Raw genomic sequence first — 20946 nt, 5'->3', positions numbered from 1 at the left:
GCTTAACCCACTGAGCCACCCAGGTGCCCCAAATGCTGCAAGCATTATTTCTAACTACCAAATATTGTATACATAAACACAGTAGGAGTTTGCAGAAAGACTCAGTGTGGTAAAAGGAATATTATTCAACTGGATGGAAAGAATGCCTAGAAGGAGTTAGCATAATGCACTGTATGATTAATACTTCAAACTTGAATTTCCTTAATCATAAACATGAAATTGTAAAAGAATTTAAAAAGGGGCTAAAAATCCCAAGAGGCTAAAAATGGAGAAATAAACCAGAAGGTGACAAGAGCAATGACATCACATAATAATTTGAAGCTACAAATGGTTGAAAATAACAAACGTTGATCTGTTACTTGAAATAATGGAGGAAGTATCTTAAAAGTGCAAAAATATTATAAAAATGAAATTATACTTTTAAACTGCCATTAACAAGAATTAGAAATCAATGTAAACATAAAACTATGTTGAAGTATCAGCTATGGCTGATTTTTTACATTAAATGTATTCACAAAAGACTAAACCGCTCTATAAATCAGGAGCGGTTGACCAGCTGACCAGCTGACCATTCCATAACATGCTGCTAGGGAGACAAGACAGAACCAGTCAACCAAAACTTCACAGGAATATTCAAAAGCTGTTAAAACTATCACATCCAATTTGAGATGCCACAAAACTGGGCTGATAAAATCCACTACTTATTGCTCTAAACTTTATAAATAATTTTTTAAAACAGGGTTCTGGTCAATGGGTAAATTTATTGAACGGGTCACCTCAGTCAGACCATGATTGAAATCCCCCAATGGTTTCTCACTGCCTTAGAGAAAAGCGGACTCTTGACTGGAGTCTCCCTCAGTCCCCCAGGTCTTCCACAGTAAATTCCCATACTTCTCATTTCTCATCTAACTTCAGCCAGGCAGACTGGCTCATCATGTTCTAAAAATTTCACTTCTATTCTTTCTGGATTCATGACTTTTTCTCTTTGATAGTCCCCCTGCCTGGAAGACTCTTCTTTCACTTCTCATGACTGTCTCATCTTTCATATTACAGCAAAAATGTCACCTCCCCAGGTGATCCATGATTGCTCTATATAAAATTTCTTTCCCCAGTTACCCTCCAGTTACCCTCTTCACTTATTAAAAAAACAAAACAAAACAAAACTATCACTATCACTATTGGAAACAACTGGGCTTTTTTTTTTTTTTTGTCTTTGCTTGCTTATTATCCATGTTACATAATAGAATGTAAGCTCTATGAAGTTTAAAGTCATACATCAAAAAATTAGTACCTTTTCCTGACACACAGTAGGTGCACTGTAAATATTTGTAGAATGAATCAAAGGATAAATACATTTATATTTGAGAAAAGATTTCTTTTTTATTTTAAAAACTCACTTGGCTGGGTCTCTTAGTAATGTGAAAATAGAGCAAAGAACTTTTGGAATGGAGACTTTTGAGACAAAACATCTTGGCCAATCATCCTTACCCACATCCAAATGAATGGAAGATTCCCTTTCCACTTGAGGACCATTTCCCCCATCTCATGGAAAAGTACTTGACTTCTGAATGTACTGACTGCAGGGATTTGGAAGGATCTATAATAGGCTGTCTGTGAAGGGTCCATGGAAGAATGACTCATCTTGAAGAGTTGTCACTGAAGACAAATCTGTGACAGTGTAGATGCATGGATCAGCATAAATCAACCAATGGCTCATCTGGGAATTGTGTCTGCTTGTATATATCAATACCTTCTTTGGAAGGCTTGGTTCCAAAGCATACTTTAAAGACAACAATATTAATCCTTGGAATTGCTTCAGAGGAAGAGATGAAAGGAGTCCCATTACTTTTGCAACCCGTGTGCCCCAGGCAACCTCTCTGACTGTTTTCCCGTCCCACCGAACTCTTGTTATTGAAGGAAAGCTAATTAGAAGTCAGAAGAAGGTTAAAGTTCCCCCAAAGACAGCATTTCAAACAGAAAATTGGGGAAAGTTTTCCAAGCTTGACAATAAGAAGGGTTTTGATAGCTATTAAGGTGACCTCAAGTTCACCTTCAAACAAAATTTTGAGGAAACTGGTGTAAGCCTCAATCTATTTTTACTCAATGAACTGAAAGAAAAAAGGGAAAGAATCTAGACAATGTGTTGCCTGTCCTGGGTAAATCAATACGAACGCTGCTCTTTTTCAAAGGCTTGTGTGGGCTTAATGATCATCAAATCCTGAGCTTAAAATTCAAAATATATATGTATATAATTATTGCAAATGTCACTCAGAAGCACTAGTTTAAAATAAAAGACTCAATGAAAATGCATGTGGCAAGCTGACTACAAATTATCATACACATTATTATCATCTATTCAAATATTTATCTTTTCTGGGGACTATAAGCCCATGGGGATTGGTAATGAGATATTGAGCCTTTTGCCATTAATATTCCATCTCAAATTGAGCCCAGCTTTACAAGGGAAAAAAAAACCCCACATTGTTGTCATCTCAGTTTCCACTGGCTGCTCTTTGTAAAGGGGTAGGAAGATATTGTCAGAATTGGCTCTGCGGGAAAATTGCAAAGTTGAGGTCAGTTTCCACTCTCATTTCACTCTTATGCGCCCCTCATTTCCTTAGGGTCTTCCTATTATCCCCCCACATTCCCGAGAGTTTGTAGTGTACTGTACAAGATAACCTCTTTGCTGGGATCTTTACCTTCCTTCCCTCCGACCCATCTGAATATACTGTCTCTGCTCTCACAAAGGCAAAGACACTAAAGGAGAACAAAATCCCTGTAGGGTGGCTGTCACTGTGTCCCTCAAAACCTTGGGAATAAAGCTACCTTTTCAGTATTAAACTAAATGAATTCCTAATGGGTCAGTGCAGAGATTAGTGAGTACCTTAACAGGACCAAATGGTTCCCAAGGCAGAAAGAATGGACATTAATCCGATAGAAAATATAAATATGTATCTAAATAATAGGGACAGGGAGGGGATTTGTCAGCCAAGGAGGTAGAAATTACTTGTCAGAGAGAAGACTAGCTGTGTCATTTAAGCACAGATTGTAGATGGCGCCCTTCTAATGGCCTTCTGATTGTAGTCCTGGGTGGATGCCACCAAATGTCCAAATTGTAAAACTTCTGCCTCCCATCCCACACTATCCAGCTTATTCCATTCTTTCCAAAAAGTGTCTGGTAACTTGATTTCCACACTTGATCTTAGTCAAAAGGCCGAGAAGCAATTGATAACTTATTTCCCATGCAGCTTGCCTCCGTGGAAAAAAGTGCGTGGATCAGGCCAACAAAATATTCAGCATGCCTGATGACTATTTTGCATATTAAAAATATATAAGCAGGTGGCCTGATTATATGATACTGTGGAGCAAGCTTTACAGGCACATCACCTCTGGATCTCCATGAAGTTCCTGAAGCTACCAGGAGAGTTTGGAAGGAATGCCTCAGTGGGACAGCCCACTGTGGTCCACCATGGGTGGCAGGTGGAAAAATCTAGAGACAGATGTCACACAGTCTGTAATCATAAGAAATGTAAATCACACACTGTTATGGGTTGAATTGTGCCTCCCCCAAAGGTATGTTGAAGCCCTACCCCCAGGACCTCAAAATGTCATCTTATTGGGAAATAGAATCATTATAGATGTTAATCCAACACGACTGGTGTTCTTATAAGTAGAGAAAAATTTGAACACAGACAGAGATGCAGAGGGAAGATCGCCATGTGAAGATGGAGGCAAGACTGGAGTGACGCTGTCACAGTTAGGGAACACCAGAAGCCAGAAGAGACAAAGAGGGATCCCTCCCTAGAGCCTTCAGAGGGAACACGGACCTGCTGACACCTTGATTTTGAACTCCTAGAACTGTCAGAGAATAAGTTTCCTTTTTGAAAGCCACGCAGTTTGGTAACTTCCTATAGCACCCCTAGACAATAATACACATATTTAAGAAAGAGAGTACCTAATGGCTTCAGGACCCCCATGGTGTCCGAAGTGAAGCATTCCAGGAGGAAACAGTCTATCAGAACTGGGGCTGGGTGCAAGGAGAACTAGGGCAAGAAGGTTTGAGATGGAGAAGTTGGTGAAGTCCCCTCTTAGAAGTAAAATCTCAGAGCAAGGAACTCATCTGGGCTTCCATTTATCATGACTGGATGGAAGAAGGGAACCAGGAATTGGAACTTAAAAGTTCTTAATATCTGTTTTGTGTGTGCATGTAATTAGCAGGGAAATCCTTAAGAGCTACAGAAGTAGCAAGAGAGAGTAGATGGGAAGGGCTCTGGTCTGTAGATTTAGGTAACTGGGAAGACTGTTGCACCTGTAGCCTGGTTTGGGGAGAAGATTTCCAAAAGAAAGAGATCATGGAGATTGGAAAAGAGAACAGAGTATTGTCTCATAGTCTCCCATTGGCTGACTTCCTTAGAGGGAGTCCTGGAAAACCACTCGGGAATGCCTCAGTGGGACAGCCCACTGTCACTTCATTTACCGCATGGGCAACCTTCTCTTCCCTGCCCAAGTCTTACCCAGAGCTGTAACTTATATAACTACTTTTTCCATTTCTCAAGCCCAAAATATATGTATTATCCTCAATTTTTCCCTTTCCTTCACTTTCTCATCCCCACGTATCAGGAAATCCCGGATGGATTACTTCTAAATATATTTCCTTTACCACATCTCTGACCTTTACTCACCAGCTCCCTTAGTCCCTTGTACCATCATTTGCCTGGACAACACAATGACCTTTTAATTGATCTCCCCACTTTCAGTCTTCCCTCTCTAATCCATTCTTCACTTGATAGCAAAAGTGACACTCTTAAAACAAAAATCTGATTATATAATTCCCCTGCTTAAAATTATCCATTCACTGAGAATAAGACCCCAACTTTTTATAATGGCTTACAAAGTATTTTACTGCTATATCCTCTTTCTCTTTCTCTTTACTGTTCTTTGGTTCTAGTTGCACTGTTCTTCCTTCAGTTTCTCTACCTGGTACTCTTGCCCACTACAGGGCCTTTGCAATTATAACTTTTTTAAGCTGGAATCTTCTACCTACAGCAGCATGGCTAGCTATTCCCTAACCTCAGTTTCAGCTTAAATGACTCCTTGGAAAGGCCTTTCTTGGCAACCATCCATCTTTATTAATCTTGATTTTAGCACCTCATTTTTTCTTTCATCGTTGGTATTATCACTTGCAATTACTTGTTATCCCCTCCTCTCCACACACATATACCTCTCTCTTTCTTCTTTGTCTCCCTCAGAAATGTAAGATCCATAAAACTAAGGACCATAATTGGTCCTGTTTACCACTGTATGCCTAGCATCTAGCACAGAACATTGGTAGGTGCTCAACAGATATTGTCTGAGTGAATAAGCACTTAGTGCAACCACAATCCAACAAGGCCCCAGGACTGGAAGTTGAGGGGATAGTCAGAACCATTTGCTGGGAAGAGGAATTTTTTAAATGTGCATATGATGGTTAATTTTATGTGTCTACCTGACTGGATCAGAGGATGCCCAGATATCCAGTTAAACATTATTTCTGGACATGTCTAAGAGAGTATGTCTGAATCAGTTTAGTATTTTTAATTTTTTTTCGCTTTTAAGTGGGCTCCATAGCCAATGTGGCACTCAGTGTGGGGCTTGAACTCATGACCCTGAGATCAAGACCTGAGCTGAGATCAAGAGTTGGATGCTTAACTGACTGAGTCACCCAGGTGCCCCCAGATCAGATTAGTATTTGAATTGGCAGGCTCAGTAAAGCAGATGACCTCCCTATTGTGGCTGGACATCATCCACTCTATTGAGCACCTGGATAGAACAAAAGTCAGAGCAAGGAGGAATTTTCCCCTTTTTTTCTGCCTCATTTCTGCAGCTGAGATATCTCATCTCGACTCCTGCCTGGGATTTACATCATCAGCTCCCCTGGTTCTCAAGCCTTCAACCTCAGATTGAATTACAGCACTGGCTTTCCTCGGTCTGCAGCTTGCGGATGGCAGATGGTGGGACTTCTCAGCCTCCATAATTGCATGAGCCTATTCCTCTTACTAAATCTCCTTTTATATCCTGTTGGTTCTGTTTCTCTGGAGAATCCAGGCTAATACAGTGCATGAAGGATAATTTCACTCAGTATGACAGTAGCTGTATTTGCAATCCAAAATGCTGGGGGAAAATATTATACTTAAATAATGTTCATTGGGGCGTTATTTATAATAGCAAGAAAGATAATAGTCTCTTGGCTACAAGTGGAGAAAAGGACATATTTACTAACAGTCACCATATGGAACTTTTAAAACAATCAAACAAGATATGTAGAAGCAAACGTCAATGTGATCTTTATCTGTGATGTTAATCTGTCAAATAGAAGGTCAAGTTGTGCGTGTGCGTTTGCGCCTGTTTTGTCTTTGCAACTTAATGGAATAACAAATTTGTCTTTGGTTAAAGTCAATATTGTACAAAAATCCTGATGAAACCTAAAATTTGGAAATACCTTTCACAAAAAATACAACTGGATTCAGAAGTTGTCTGAGGATTTTAGTGGCCCAAATGCATTGTGAATGCCTTGTCTGGGGGGAGGGGACCAGTGGCTCTAAGATGGCCTGAAGCAGTGGTTCTCAGGGTGTGCTCCCCGGACCAGCAGGAGCAGCAAACTCTCAAGACCCATTTCCGACCTAATAAATCAGAAACTCTGGAGCGGGCAGTGGGAGCGCAGAGACCAGGAATCTGGGTTTTAGCACTTTCTCTAAGTCATTCTTATGCATGCTAACTTTTGAGAATTAGTGGCTAAAGCCTCAGGCTGGTTACCGGTTCTGTTTCCAGAGATCTGCCAAAGGGACGATGTTCTGTTCTTGAGCAAAAGAGCTAGTCTCCCTGTGGACCCTGACCTAGCAAACAGCCCCACAGTCCCTTCTGCACCTTGGGAACACTCCAAATCCTGCCAGGAGTGGTGAGATTCTGTACTCCATAAATCCCCAGATTTGGTCAGGAATCCCCTCCTTCCTTCCCCATTGGGTTTTAGGAGGATCAGATTCAGTAATAAGTTTGCTTGCTTTGTCCTTGCTCTGTGAATGTGTCTCTGGGTAAAAAGCCACTTATTTAGGGGGATGAGCTACTTTTAACACCTCCTCTGGAGTTGAAAACTGGTTCTTAGTCTAATACACTCCCTGTATTGGGTCTTGCATGAGATGGAACAAAACTGGCTCTAGAGTTCCCGTAGCTGAAACAGAGACTCAATACACTCCTGTTAGACTTTGTAACAAAGGAGAGCACAGGATCCCAGAGGGCAGAAGTCTCTGAGGTTACAGAGTTTATAAGGGACAGACCTCAGACTAGCCCCCCAGGTTTGCTGCTTCTAATTCAGTACTTTAATAGCTGTCCTCAATTCAGTTCCCCTTCAATTTCCAGACTTCCTCAACTGGGGAGCAGGGCCAATGTGAATACTCAGGCAGTTTTATACTGATCAAAAAAGAGCTGCGGAGGGGTGTGGGGGGAGAGCACAGCCTGAGCCAAGCCCTGACTCCTGGCTCGGGCGGGCGGCGTCTACCAGGAAATCCTTTACAAATGTGGAAGCCCTGCTGGGGACTCTTCCAATCCTGATGTCTGAGCCACACCTGAGACCAATTTGATCAAAACCTCTGAGAAAGGGGACTGCCATCCATGTTTATCTATTAACATTCATCACGTGATTCGAATGTGCAACCAGAGTTAAGAACCACTGTTCAAAATTATTTCCAAGCTTCCTTTACCACGCTATTTCTTTTTAAGATTTTATTTATTTGAGAGAGAGAGAGTGCATGATCGAGCACAGAGGGAGAGAGAGAAACAGACTCCCCGCTGAGCAGGGAGTCTCATGCGGGGCTAGATCCCAGGACCCTGAGATCATGACCTGAGCTGAAGCCTGACGCTCAACTGACTGAGCCACCCAAGTGGCTATTTTTTAATTTAGGTACAAGTGGCATATTGCATTATATCAGTTTCAGGTGTTCAACATAATGATTCGGTATCTGTATATATTACAAAGTGGTCACCACACTAGTCTAGTGAACATCCATCACCATACATAGTTACAAAGAATTTTTTTTGTGATGAGGACCATATTATTATTTGTCTAATCTTAACCTTGTCATCAAGGAGACACTAGAGATTTGCTCAATTATTGAAGTTAATATAATCTGGTCATCTCCACACAAAAGAGCACTGGTTGATGAAATTAAATATTTCATCCAACACTGAGCCATCAATTCCACAGTGTAGTCATTGGACCTTAAAAGCGAAGCCTGTTTTAAGGATAAAGACTATTTCTATTTCTATACCTAAAGACTGACGACTGGAAGCTGAAAATTTCAGTCCCTGGTTTTGCAAAGCAATGAGATTTGGGGGTAGTCAGGGATCAGTTTCCCCTTGTTCTGGCTTTTCAGCTATGACTCATAAAGTAAGAACTTCCAGGCTCTTGGAAGTATTGGATAGAAGCTTCTGCCTCCCTTCTTTTGCCAGCTCCTTCCACGGTAGGATTGCTAGAAGAGTGCTGAGCTATTGGCATCCATCTTTTCTCAACTAGACTGTCCCGGGATATATACTCTTCACCTCAGATGACAAGCTCAAGGGCATCCTTGGTCTGTCAAGGGTCCTCCCTCTGTGTGCAGCTCAGGAAAGAACAGGAAGTCTGACTTACTCATAGGTGCTAGCAGCTTACTCTAGTCCAGCTTAACTGCAATAAATTTCATATTTTGATCTTCATTCGACTTCTGGGTCTATTTCTGAACTGAAAGAATAAAGACTAATTAGTCCACTGGAGCAAAAGAATAAGCCTAATTAGTCCACTGGAGCCCTAACACGTGAATCTCCATGACCAAAATGACTAGCTTGACAGCCCTATTTGTGGTGTTTCCACAAACGTCGTCCTACCGAGTTGATACGCTCGCTGCAACATTATCTCTCCAGCTTTCAATCAAACCAACTGGTTTTGGCCGAGAGAAATGGTGGTGGATTAGGAGAGTCTGGGAAGTATTGGTCATCCTCATTGTGCTCTTGTGTTGATGACCGGAGGCTGACTAATTCAGTAGAAGGCTTCTTTTGTCATATTTTATAATGATTCTAGGATAAACACAGCCTGAATTGATTTATAGCTCCCATGAATCGACAGAATGAGTTTGTGGTTGTTTTGGGATGGAGTACTTAGGATCGGTAGAGTCAGGATTATGTAGGACTCTTCACAACATTTGCAGGCCGAGTTTCATTGCTATTCTTGCCCTATTGGAAAGACATATTTGCTAGCGTTCTTAGAAAAGGGCTGGGTTACAGAAGTTTGGGGTTTATTGATAAGGACAACTGATTTAATCTTTTTTGTGCTAAGATGTTTCCAGTTGTCAAATAAACTTTTACTGGCCGAGTAATCTTGTAATCATTGCTACCGTGGGACTCAGTAGCCATAAAAGTGGTAGAAAATTAGTGAAACTTTGTGCTCAAATCCATAAGGTGAGAATTAGAAAACCGTATATAACAAGCCTCGATGATCTAGGTACAGAAATAGATTGAATTAAAGATAGTACCTTGATTCTGAAAGCCACAAATTGATATTTAAAATAGCAATTCACTTTTCTTCTTAGGAAACTGATGTGGCTACAATGCTTAACCGTGGGCGCAAGTTTGGCTCTTATGCCGGAGCTCAATTTTCTCGGGTTTTGAATTCTGAGGACTTCACTCTGAAGAAAATTGAATGTTTTCAGCCACAATAATTGGTTAAAAGACATTTCTGGGAAGCGAATATATTGATAGAATTATGTAGTCAAAGATTTAGGTAAATTTATGGGCAAAAGACTCTTTAATGTCCTCAGAGTACGTGATTAATAATTTAGAGTCAAATTTAGGGGCACTCCACCTAGAGAGAATTACATTATCCAATTTCTGTTAGGTTATCCTGAAGTGTAAGCAGCAAGCTCGTTAAAAATAAATGAGGTAATCAGACAAATTCTATGACTATGCGTGAGCTCCTCATTAATGTTTCACTAGACAGCATTAAGAAAGGACTAAATAGACTGCACTAGATTTAGAAGTAATAAATGGACTTCAAAAGCAAAGCAACTTAATGACCTTCCAGTAAACACGAAGACTTGAAACAGAAAGGGTGAAGGATTTGAGAAGCCTGTCAGCTACACTTTTTGGCTACATCTACAATGGAAAACATGCAATAGAGTATGATCAATTAGCTGCTTAACTTGTTGAATCAAGAGGCCAGGTTTAACTATTACTTGGGAGCCGGAAATCACTGATTGGAGTGTCATTAACAGGTGGAAGTGCCTAGTTCTCCCTTCACTAAGTACTGTTTGACTACAGCGTGGTTTCTCAACGGCAACACTATGGACATTTTGGCCTGGATAATTCTCCGTGCTGGGGCATGTGTCCTGTGCCTTGGAGGTAGATGCCAGTGACATCGCTCAGTTGTGACAACCAAAAATGACTCCAGACATTGCCAAATGTCCCCTGACATTTGTACCCCACGCTAGTGACAGGAGGCATACCCGTTACATAGAGGCAGAGGACGCCCAGAATACAAATAGCACCTTTCCAATCAGAGTGGGAGGCTCGACACAGCATTAAATGAGAGGATTAACTTGCAATTATTTGGTCAACTTGGATTTCACAGACAATTAAACTAGTTAATTCAGATCAAAATTTCTTCTCCGAGATTTGACTTACCAGGATCGGCATCAACTCAGCTAGGGCTCTAACTGCTAGGTGTGTATTTTATTTTGACTTCGGGTTTCCGGCCCAGAAATACCTCAAGAGCAAGGCTCAGGACAAAAAAGCAGATGGGGCTGCCCTCATCCGCACGATTCTATTTCTTGGGCCCTGTCACTGTGCACACACACATCCGCCTGCAAGGATTCCTTCCTTTGGTTTCTGGTGACCTGGTTCTTGCTCCAGAGTCTGAACTGCCCCTCTCCCACCCTACCCCTGACTAAGCAGATAGACCACCACAGCTTGGCTTACCAGATAGCTTGATAATTAAACGTATGTACTTTAGGGCCAGATAAAACTGTGTTTGGATTTTGACCCCATGATTTATCAGTATGTCATCATGAAAAAAGAGATTAGTCCTAACAATACTCCCAAGGTGGTTGGGTCAGTTACATGAATTGGTTAGGACACTAATGCTTCTGCCAAAAAGAGACCTGATCACAATGCTAAAATAGGTAAGGGTTCAATTTTTCATGTAGAAGTGGAGACGGAGGCAGCCCAGAGCTGGTATAGATGCTCCAGGTTGTCACCAGGAACCAACGCACATCCTTTATTTCTGCTCCGTAATTTTTGGTGAGTGGTTTCCAACCGCCAGGTTAAAAGATAGCTGTTGGGTGATTTCCTCACTCCCAGCAGAAGGGAAAGCCCAAAGAGTAAAGGAACTTTTTTGAAAGTGCTTCTCAGTGAGTTATTTTTATTCTCATTGGCCACACATGTGAGAGACAGGTACCGTTGTCCCCAGGAATTCAAGTCAACTATTTCCTCTTAGAGCTAAGGAAATTCAAATCTTCAACATACAAGGCTGCCTTGCTTTATTGGGAACAATAAAGGTGGGGACACATAGAATAGGGCACACAAACAATGCTAAATTGGGGGGAAAATAAAGGAAAATGTTACATTCATTGATCAGTTCACGTCCTTAGCAGTTTAAGTGGAACATCCAGTAAAAATGCATTTCCATCTATGTGGGAGAAATGCAAATTATTTGATGATTATTTGAAGTTTAGAATAATTGGGACTTTTTTCTTTTCCCCAGTGCCATTATAATGCTAAAAGTATAACACTTAATGAGTACTGATATTACTCATCAAAAAGTACCATTCCTTTTATTTTTCTCTAACTATAGAAAATCTGTGCCTGTGTGTTAATGTTTAATGATTCATTGTCTGATCTCAGGCTTGTATTTTGCCCTTTTGAAAGGAAATGCTAATTAAGTAATAAATGAGGTATCATGGAATTTCCTATGTACTACTCAGAATAGTTGTAAATCTGTGCTTTATAAAACATAGAATAAGTGTGGCAGACATCTTTCCAAAAGTCATTCTCCCTACCACCTTGACTACTTTCTTTCTTCCTTGGTAGCTGAGCCCTGATTTTGTTCAAGTATTTGCCTTCTCACATACTCCACCCCAGGAGGGACTCACTGATTCATTACTGTAAACCAGTTGTAATTCCATTACTCTTGCCAATGATTGGTGTAAGCATGGGCACGTGATGCCGTTTTCAGCTGGGAGGTTTCTTCTCTGAAGAGACACAGATGAGAACTGGCCCTTTCGAGGGTTTGGATATTGTAATGTGAAGACACAATGCAGCCATTTTTTTTGGCTACAGAGAAAGACATTGTTGGTATATTTTTGAATGGCATAACAGAAAGTTGGAAGGTGCCCAGACCTTGATAACATCCTTGAACTTCTGAAACAACCCTGAACCATCCTAAATTTTTAGGATGAAATTTACTATTTAAGCTCCTTGTTGGTAGGTGTTTTGTTATTTGCATCTTGATTGTTGAATGACATAAAAGACTTTGCTGTGGTCTCTTACGTGCTAGCTGCCTGTACAATTTCTATTGCCCATTGTTTCTTATTAACAGAACCATGATTGTATTCTTAGTAGCAGCTGACCACATTTCCCAGCTTCCCTTGAAGCCAGGGCTCAACTGAGATGCAAACAAATGGATGGGTGTGTCTTCTAGGCTTGCTCCCTAACAGGCACTAACTCAGTCCAGATGCTCTCTCTTTTCCCCTTTTCTCTTTCCTCCTTTTTCTTGCCAGGAATATGGATGTAAAGGGTGGTACTCCAATAGCCAAATTTGACTGTGGGTAGACTTTAAGGATGAAAGACACATACAAACAATGGTAGAGAAGGAAGAAAGAAGGAGCTATGGTCTCTGATTGGCCACAGAAATGCCCTGCCAGCACTGGACTATCTACCTTTGGACTTTTTCTTGTTTAAAGCCATTCTTCTTGGGATTACTAATACATGCAACCAAACCTTATGCTGAATGGAATTAGAAGTGATACTTTCGGAAGAAATTAAGGGAGAAGCAGAAGTCTTATTTCTTAGAAGACAGATTTCTTTTTAACTTTAAAATTGCCAATGAGTAATTTTGAAAGATCAAAGAGCCACTCAAATTGTATTTAATAATTCTACTATATATATATATATTTTACACAATTATCCTAAAAAATATTTTCTTTTGAAGCTGACTGAGAAAGCAAGGAATAGAGACCATTATAATACTTGTTACTATGTTTCTGTGAATGCCCAGTAAGGAGTCCAAAACTGGGTCACCAAATTTATGTAGGCTGCACATATTTATTGAGCACATAAAATAGGAGAGGCACTATGTTAGGCACTGTGTGTGAGAGAGAGAGAGAGAGAGAAAGAAAGAGGGAGAGGAAGAAAGAGGGAGGAAGAGGGAGGGAGAGGGAGAGACGGAGGGACAGATAGAGAAAGAGAAAGAATCAGATGTAGACCATACATTCATAGAACAAAATGAAGGTTTACTGGCAGAAAAGAATATGAAAAAGATAAGGCCAATTTTTTAAAAATCAAAAATCAAAATGCAAACAATTGCCTAAAGAATGGAAGGAAATAAGCCAAAATGTTAAAAGTTCTATGTCTTACAGTTATTTTCTTTCTTATTTTCTTTTCATGTTTCCTGTAAAGAACACCCAGTTTTTTGTCAGAAAAAACCCCAAAAACTTCATAAAATATTCTATTGTTTAAAAAAAAATGTAGTTGTTAAAAGCAAGGAATTTGGAGCCAAAGTCCTCCACCCAGTATGTCCTGGGAATTCTTGGCTTTCTGCATTTCTCTTTGGTGGCTGCTTAAAATTCTTTAGTTGATCGGAGTGGCTTTAGTTGCAGGTTTTGAACCTATTAAAATGCAGATTCGGTGGAAGGTCAGTAATCAGGAATACTCATGGTCTTTTAAGAAATAAATATTCCTGTTCCCATTCCTAGCAATACTGAGTCATTAAGTCTGGAGGAGAACCAAAGCAGGTGCATTTTTCCTCCCCGGGTGATGCTGATGTGCACTGTGGGCTGAGAACCATTGCTTTAGGTTGTGATCAGTTATTTGAACGCTTGTATAAATGGGGATGCAAAGACAAGTTTGCTAGGGAGTGAGGGGACATACAAAGGCAGCAGCACCTAACAAGGAAGGGACGAGGGGCAGTCAGCTTTGGAGAGAAGCACAAAACCTCCAACTTCACCCTTCTCCCAGGACCGTGCAATAAGATTACAAAGAAACAAAATGTATGAAAACCTACCCTTTAAGTATTCAACTTATTGAGACAATGAAACAGCGAAGCGCTTGTCTCAGAGCGGTAGAAGGTAACGAAGAGAAAGAGAAATAGTTTGTATCTTCAGATACACGATACAAAATCAACTTGAACGCAGGTCTCATTTTTGAAGGCTTAAATCAGGACCAAAGGTCAGGACAGGGTCACTGGAGACAAATCCAGAAGATGTGATTTGGGTGTCCCCGGATATCATTAAAAATTGGGAGTTGGTAAAAAAAAAAAAAAAAAAAAAAAAATTGGGAGTTGGTGTTAAACATAGGACCCTGCTCCCTTAGGCGATTTAAGGGACCCAGATGGGGATCATCACAGCTTCAACACAGAGCCAAATTCTGCTCCAGGGTTTGCATAAATGACTCTCACTATGAATGGCACGCATCCATGCCAGGATGGGTCTTAATCTCCATCTTTGTTTACCACCGATAAAGGAAGATAACTATAGGAATCATTTTTCTCTCTTATATCTTGCCAGAACAAAAGAAAATCCATCATCGACCCTAAATAGCCAGTTGTTTATATTGGTCATTTTTTGAAAGCTCTTAAAGCTCTGCATTCCATTATGTTACAGTAATTTCTTCCTCCATTCTTAGAGTATTACTACTTGAAAAATAAACATATTTTTATTGCAAGTAGAATGATAATAAATCTTATAAATTCAAACCAGGAATCAAAGGCCCACTGAGTTAGGAGGAAATCAAAGGACTGTAAAATGTATCTCATCATTTTCCCCTGGGCCATCTGATTCTTCCAGCGTCAGACTCTGCCTGCTTTCTTGTCCTGGTGGGCTGAAGGATGCGGATATTCAAGATGAGGCATTACATCTACATCACTGATTGTACACGTAGAATTTTGATGCTTACAAACGTTTAATGCATCAAAGGGGAAAAGACCTTTTTTTTTTTAAGATTTTATTTATTTGAGAGAGAGGGAAAGAGAGAGCAGGGGGGAGGAGCCGAGGGAGAGAGAGTCTTAAGCAGACTCCGTGCTGAGCAGGGAGCCCAACGTGGGGCTCTATCCCACGACCCATGAGATCACAACCTGAGCTGAAACCAAGAGTAGGACACCCAGGCGCCCTGAAAAGGCTTTTACAAAGGCCTTCATTTCGTTGATCAGCTTCTAGGACTTATCTTCTTGGATTTAGTTGGAAAGATTTATCCAACTGAAGAATTAATTTTTTAAAAATCAAAATTAAAGGCAACTAAAGAACTTCCTAAGCTCAACATGATGAAAATCAGAATTTCTTGTAGGAATGGAGATGAATTCTTTAGTGCCCAGGTAAGCCTATCTATTTTCCTTTACCTATCCCTGAAAATAAAAGAGAATCACTGCAGAGAAAAGATGCCATTATCAATTTTATACAGAGAAGTAAATACCATATTAGGTATTCTTACAGCAGAGAATATTGTAGTGTTGCTGATAGGTGACTATTTTACATTAGCTGCAGTGAAAACTAAAATCTTTCTCTTACTGGAAGTACCAAGTTATGTACTTAAAACAATCACAGAAATGCTTTTTTTATTAAGCGCAAGAAAAAAAAGACATTGGGTTATATACTTCCAGGGAATATAGGAAATGGTGATTCTTTCTTTGGAGGAATAAAATGTAGTTTCTCCAAAGGCAATCCTTCCCTACAAAAGAGGAGAGAACAGGCTGTAGTCTTAAAATAAATCATTGAACACTAATACCCAGTTACAGGTTTTATTACTGTAATCACAAAAGGCCAAAGACCAATATCTTTTCCTATAACAGCTGCGGCCAGTTAACAGCCATTTAGAAAAGACCACGTTCCAAGAACACACACCAAAATAATTGACGTCATCTGCAAAAAGAAATAGTACTCTGCAGCCTCCATCAGCAATCCTGAACCGTGGCAGTTATAAATAACCTCACTTAGCCCACACTGCCACTTCTGTCTGCGAAGCAAGCTCTGCTCCCCTAGATCGACCTTCTGAATAATGACACCCAACTTCAGTTACACACTAGAAACCACTGACACACTTTCTTTGTATTTGTTCACAAAAAACTGCCAAGCCTGGCTCTTTTGGAAGCTATGGATAATTTCTAGTTTTCAAGATGATATCAAGTTATGTCATCTTTCTCCCCCCCAATTAAGTAGGTGTGTTCCAAAGTCACCCCACCTCGTGCTCTGCACGCCTAGCACAATGCTGAGTACATGGCTCAGTGACACTGTGGATTACCCAGGGTGGGTGTCCGATGCCAAAGGAAAGATAGTGACCCTACTTTGAACCCTCACTGGCTACAAACCAAGGAATTTATGTCTCATCCATTCCAATTTCTGCAAGTTATAATAAAGCACCTTCTCAAACTCATGAAAGGGAGAGAAATCTTGATCTATCACTGCTGGCAGTGCCCCCCCTCCTTTCTTTCTTTTTTTCTTCCCTTCCTTCTTTCTTTTGTACTCACCTCCTCTTCCCCTTCCTTTCTACTGACTCCCGTAAGCATTTATTGTCGGGTATTGAGCTAGCTGCTGAGGCATATACGAAGAAATGTGTTTTTTGCCCACAACCTGCTCAGAGGAGCCCCCGGTTTACCATTCATAATAATGATAGCTCCATCCACTGTAGGAAGACTTCATTCCCGGGGTCTTTTATACATCATTGTATTTAATCTTCACAACGATCTTGAGAGGAAGTCATTCGACAACCCCATTTTACAGACAGGAAAAAAAGCTGAGTGGTAAATTAACTCACCAACGTTCACACAGTTATGACATGACTGGTTTGGGATTCAAGCGGTCTGTTTGGATCCCAAGCCAGTGTTGATTCCACAATTATATTCTGTTCCTAGGGAGGGGGTTGGGGGATATTTACCACTGCACTAGCAAATATGTGATCTTTCCTGTTTTGCGAAAAGATGTCTCTGAAAATATTTGCATCACAGTTTGATTACAATTCATAAAGACACACACTTAAAGCATATAAGGATATTTAAAGCACAAAAGGCTATGATTTAGATCAGTGTTATTTCAAGCCTGATCTACAGACCAGCACCAGTAGGTGAATCAGTCTGTGATGAGATAAACCCAGAAACCGGGAGGAAGCATTTAGGAACTTTAATAGCAATTTGTTAGAGTCATGATAATAATTATATAATAATATATAATAATATAGCCTAATGATGATGATATAATAATAATAATACAATGTAGCATTCTATTTTGGCATTATATATATATACATATATAACATGTATATATATATATATAACATTCTATATCTTTTTAAAATTATTTTTTCTAGCACTTCATTTTTATTGTATTTTAAACAAAGTCTGCATGAATTCAGCATTTTAAAAAACTGATACTTCACCAGAAATAGTTTGAGAAGCCCTGGTTTAAGTCACCATGAATATAAATAAGTGAAATTTAGCTACTAGTAATAAGCAATCAACATGATTTTCCAGACACACCTCTAGGATACCCAGAATAAATCTTTTCTGTTACCTGCACGATAAACCGCTAGCCGATTGCTGGGCCCGTTACTGTGGCCTTTGGAAGGATCAGGCCCCTTCGGGCACATCTGCCCCAGAGCTCCTCCGACAGGTGCCTGGAACAAAGGGAGGTTTCAGGAGGTGTTGATGAATGTTGACTGGAACAATTAGTGACCAGTGACCCATGAGGTAAAAGTCTTTTCTGAGTTTTAACTCATATTTCTTGGTGAAGAAAGAATGAAGTGTTGACATACTGGTGAACCTTCCAGTAATATTGATCGTGGGACTTAGTGACAGACATTGCAGATACTTTTAAGTGGTACCGTTTGCATACTATGTTGATTGGGAGTTGTGTTCTTTGCCCTACCTTGGTGGAGTATTTCAGGGAATAACGCAAGGCTATAAGATCATCTCAGGGCTCTCCTGTGGGCAGAATATAGACATATAATTTGGTACTTGGAAGAGACATCTTGGACAATTTATGTACCCAGGAATCAGAATTGGCTTATTCATGACTTCTAAGGGAAGTCATGCATTTAAGGAGTTGGTTATTGCAACTGGTGATAAAATGCTGCTGCTGGCAGAAAATGTTATTTTATGAAAGCTTTTAAAAGAAATCTTTCCACACACCCTGAATGATAATATATTTAAGATTTCAATTGCACGTGTCATTTCCTTCTTTTCAGAGCTGTGTCCTGGCTATGAAAACATCTTCTGCTTATAGTGACACCTTAACCGAAGTTGATGGGGTTGATTTTCGGCTGGTTGGTGACACGCATGAATCCTTCATGGAAAAATCTGAGCTATGGAGTTGTTGCATGGCTTCCCTGCCCCCAGAGACCAGCGGTGAGCGCACAAGACTGCTCTTTTATCTGCGACTAAGGAAGCTAACAGGATGACTCAGAGGCCAGGAGAAAACATGCTCTAGGGATTTTTTCTTTCAGACCCCTAAAATGGGAGGAAGATTAATGGCAGGGAAAGTCACGCTGCAGATTATAATTCTCTCCAGGCGGGTTACAAAGGTGTACTGACAAAAGTGCACTGCGAGGTGGGGGAGATGAGGAGAGGAAAAGTCTTAGAGCTGCTTTCAAAGCCATTTATCAGAAAAGAAAGTATCTCTTAATAAAATGACGCCATGTCTAAAAATTCTTACCTGGCATCCCTATCTGTTATATGCTGCAGTGTCAACTAAATATGCCTTCATAGCAATCAGAAAATAGAATTTATGCACAGGATATATGTAAATGTTAGATACATATGTTTAGTAAAACTAGCTGGCTTGTTTTAAACACTGAAATGAAGGAAGGCTAAAATTTCATAGATGGGTGTGCTCATCTATTTGATGAATTACACAGACTGGCAGCTTTATGAATACTCTAAGTACCCTGGCTTTCTGAAAAAATATGGAATATTTATTGTATAATATAGATAGCAGGATCTCAATATTATTCCAAAAACTATATATAAGAGGGAGAGGGAGATGTTCCCCCTGGAATTGTTATTTATTGCCAAAGATAAATTTGTTGGGCATGACGGGGTTCAGGATATGCTACCCCCAAATATGGCACCTTGGCTTATTGAATTTCTTAAGCTGAAGGAATCTGAGAAAATGGCAGGTGCAGAAAGGTCGCTCTGACCTTCCTCCGTTCGTTCTCCTTCCCTGAAAGCTGGAGATAAATCTCCCATGTGAAAAGTGCCCTCCCTGAACCAAGAGGAAGGAAGACATTCTTATCACTAGAGACAGGGAATTTGGGGCTGAGAAATCTGTACAAACAAACCTTCTTAAACTAACCCTTATCTTTCTAGCTATTTCTTCATTATTTACTACCTCTAGCCTAAATCCCTTTGTCTTGTCAATTTTTCACAAATTTACTGTTTCTTTGTCTAAAAGGTATAAAAGCTTCCTGTTCTAGCCACTTCTTTAGGCATTTTTTCTCTTGTGAAGATCCCTCTGTTCACGTAAAAATTCGATACACTTTGTAAGCTTTTTCCCTGTTACTTTGTGAGTTTAATTTTCAGATCCAGCCAGCAACCCTAAGAGGATCAAGGAAAACCTTTTCCTCCCCTACAGGAGGGATATAACCTTTAGCAGGATAAGCTAAACTAAGTCAATTCAACCATTGACAAGGTGTCATGGTCAATTCACAACCCAGGTATGAACTAGACTCCCATGTTACAGCTTAAGAAACAGTTCAAAGCTCAGCAACATTGAGTATGATCTTAACTGGGCTAAGAGAGAATTGCTTTCTTCCCTTTCAGAAATTTTGTAAAGGAGAAGTAAATTTTATTTTGGGGGAGAATGACCAGGGTGTTCATGGTTAATTAGTATTCGTTCAAAGTAGGGGAGTAGAATAGGAAAAAAAAAAAAAAAAGGAAAAAATAACACTTACTGTTGATAGAAGATGTGGATAGAGGTCAGAACCTATTCTTGAGGTTCCTACAATAAAGTTTACGGAGTAATGAAGGTATAATATATTACATGTAATTCAATGTTAAATAGTAAAAAGTAATTTTAGAATTTTATACTCAAGCTTTACTTGTTCTGAAATGTTTTTCCATACCTAAGACTAACCACAAGAATCAAGAAATTTTTGGAGCCAGGGCATATCTGCATAATCAAGAAAAATAGGCAGATATGCCTTGACTCCAAAAATGAGAACATATTTCTATCTTCTAACTTAGCCAAAACATTAAGATATTTTTTTAAATTTTGGAATAGATAACAAATCACAGATTAGGAAGAACGTATCCAAACATTCTCCAGACACCCTCCCCCCAAATCAATCTTACATTTAAAAACCTGTAAAATATTTAAAAGGAAGATCATGATTTTCCAAATTCAATTAAGTAGTAATAGGAAAGGTTGAAGCCTTCGGGAATTTCCAGATAACAAATTACAGGGGGGTAAATCCTTCTTCCTCTGCTAGCTTCTAAGCACAGTTCAGGCTAAATAAGAGGCTCTTCATTCAACCTGTTAATGGGAAACATCCATCACCTCTGAGTCCAGCCTTAAAATGGTCCTCAAGTGGAGACCATTATTAAATGTTTAAAGAAAACTGAAGTCACAGAATGACATTTCCCCAGCTTATGATAGCAGAGATTAATCAATGAAGACAATTTGTACATTATCTTTGGGATGCGAATATAGAATGGTTTTAAATATTCCAAATCCTCAGAGCCTACTTAAA

General features: G+C 39.8%; 1 long non-coding RNA gene across 1 annotated transcript in view; it reads right to left on the bottom strand.

The window, feature by feature from the left end:
• The window catches only part of LOC148109760 (uncharacterized), a 37357-nt gene that overhangs the window by 9364 nt on the left and 7047 nt on the right, over positions 1 to 20946 (bottom strand). The window contains exon 2 of the long non-coding RNA XR_015724661.1: positions 17772 to 17874. This is a non-coding gene — a long non-coding RNA (uncharacterized LOC148109760). The remainder of the gene's footprint in view (positions 1 to 17771; positions 17875 to 20946) is intronic.

The sequence above is a fragment of the Ursus americanus genome, chromosome 6 (genome assembly GCF_024610735.1).
Source record: "Ursus americanus isolate L20-20 chromosome 6, mUrsAme1.1.p, whole genome shotgun sequence".
NCBI classification, from domain to species: domain Eukaryota; kingdom Metazoa; phylum Chordata; class Mammalia; order Carnivora; family Ursidae; genus Ursus; species Ursus americanus.
Note: the sequence above shows the minus strand (reverse complement) of the source record. Positions and strands in the feature narration are given on the sequence as shown.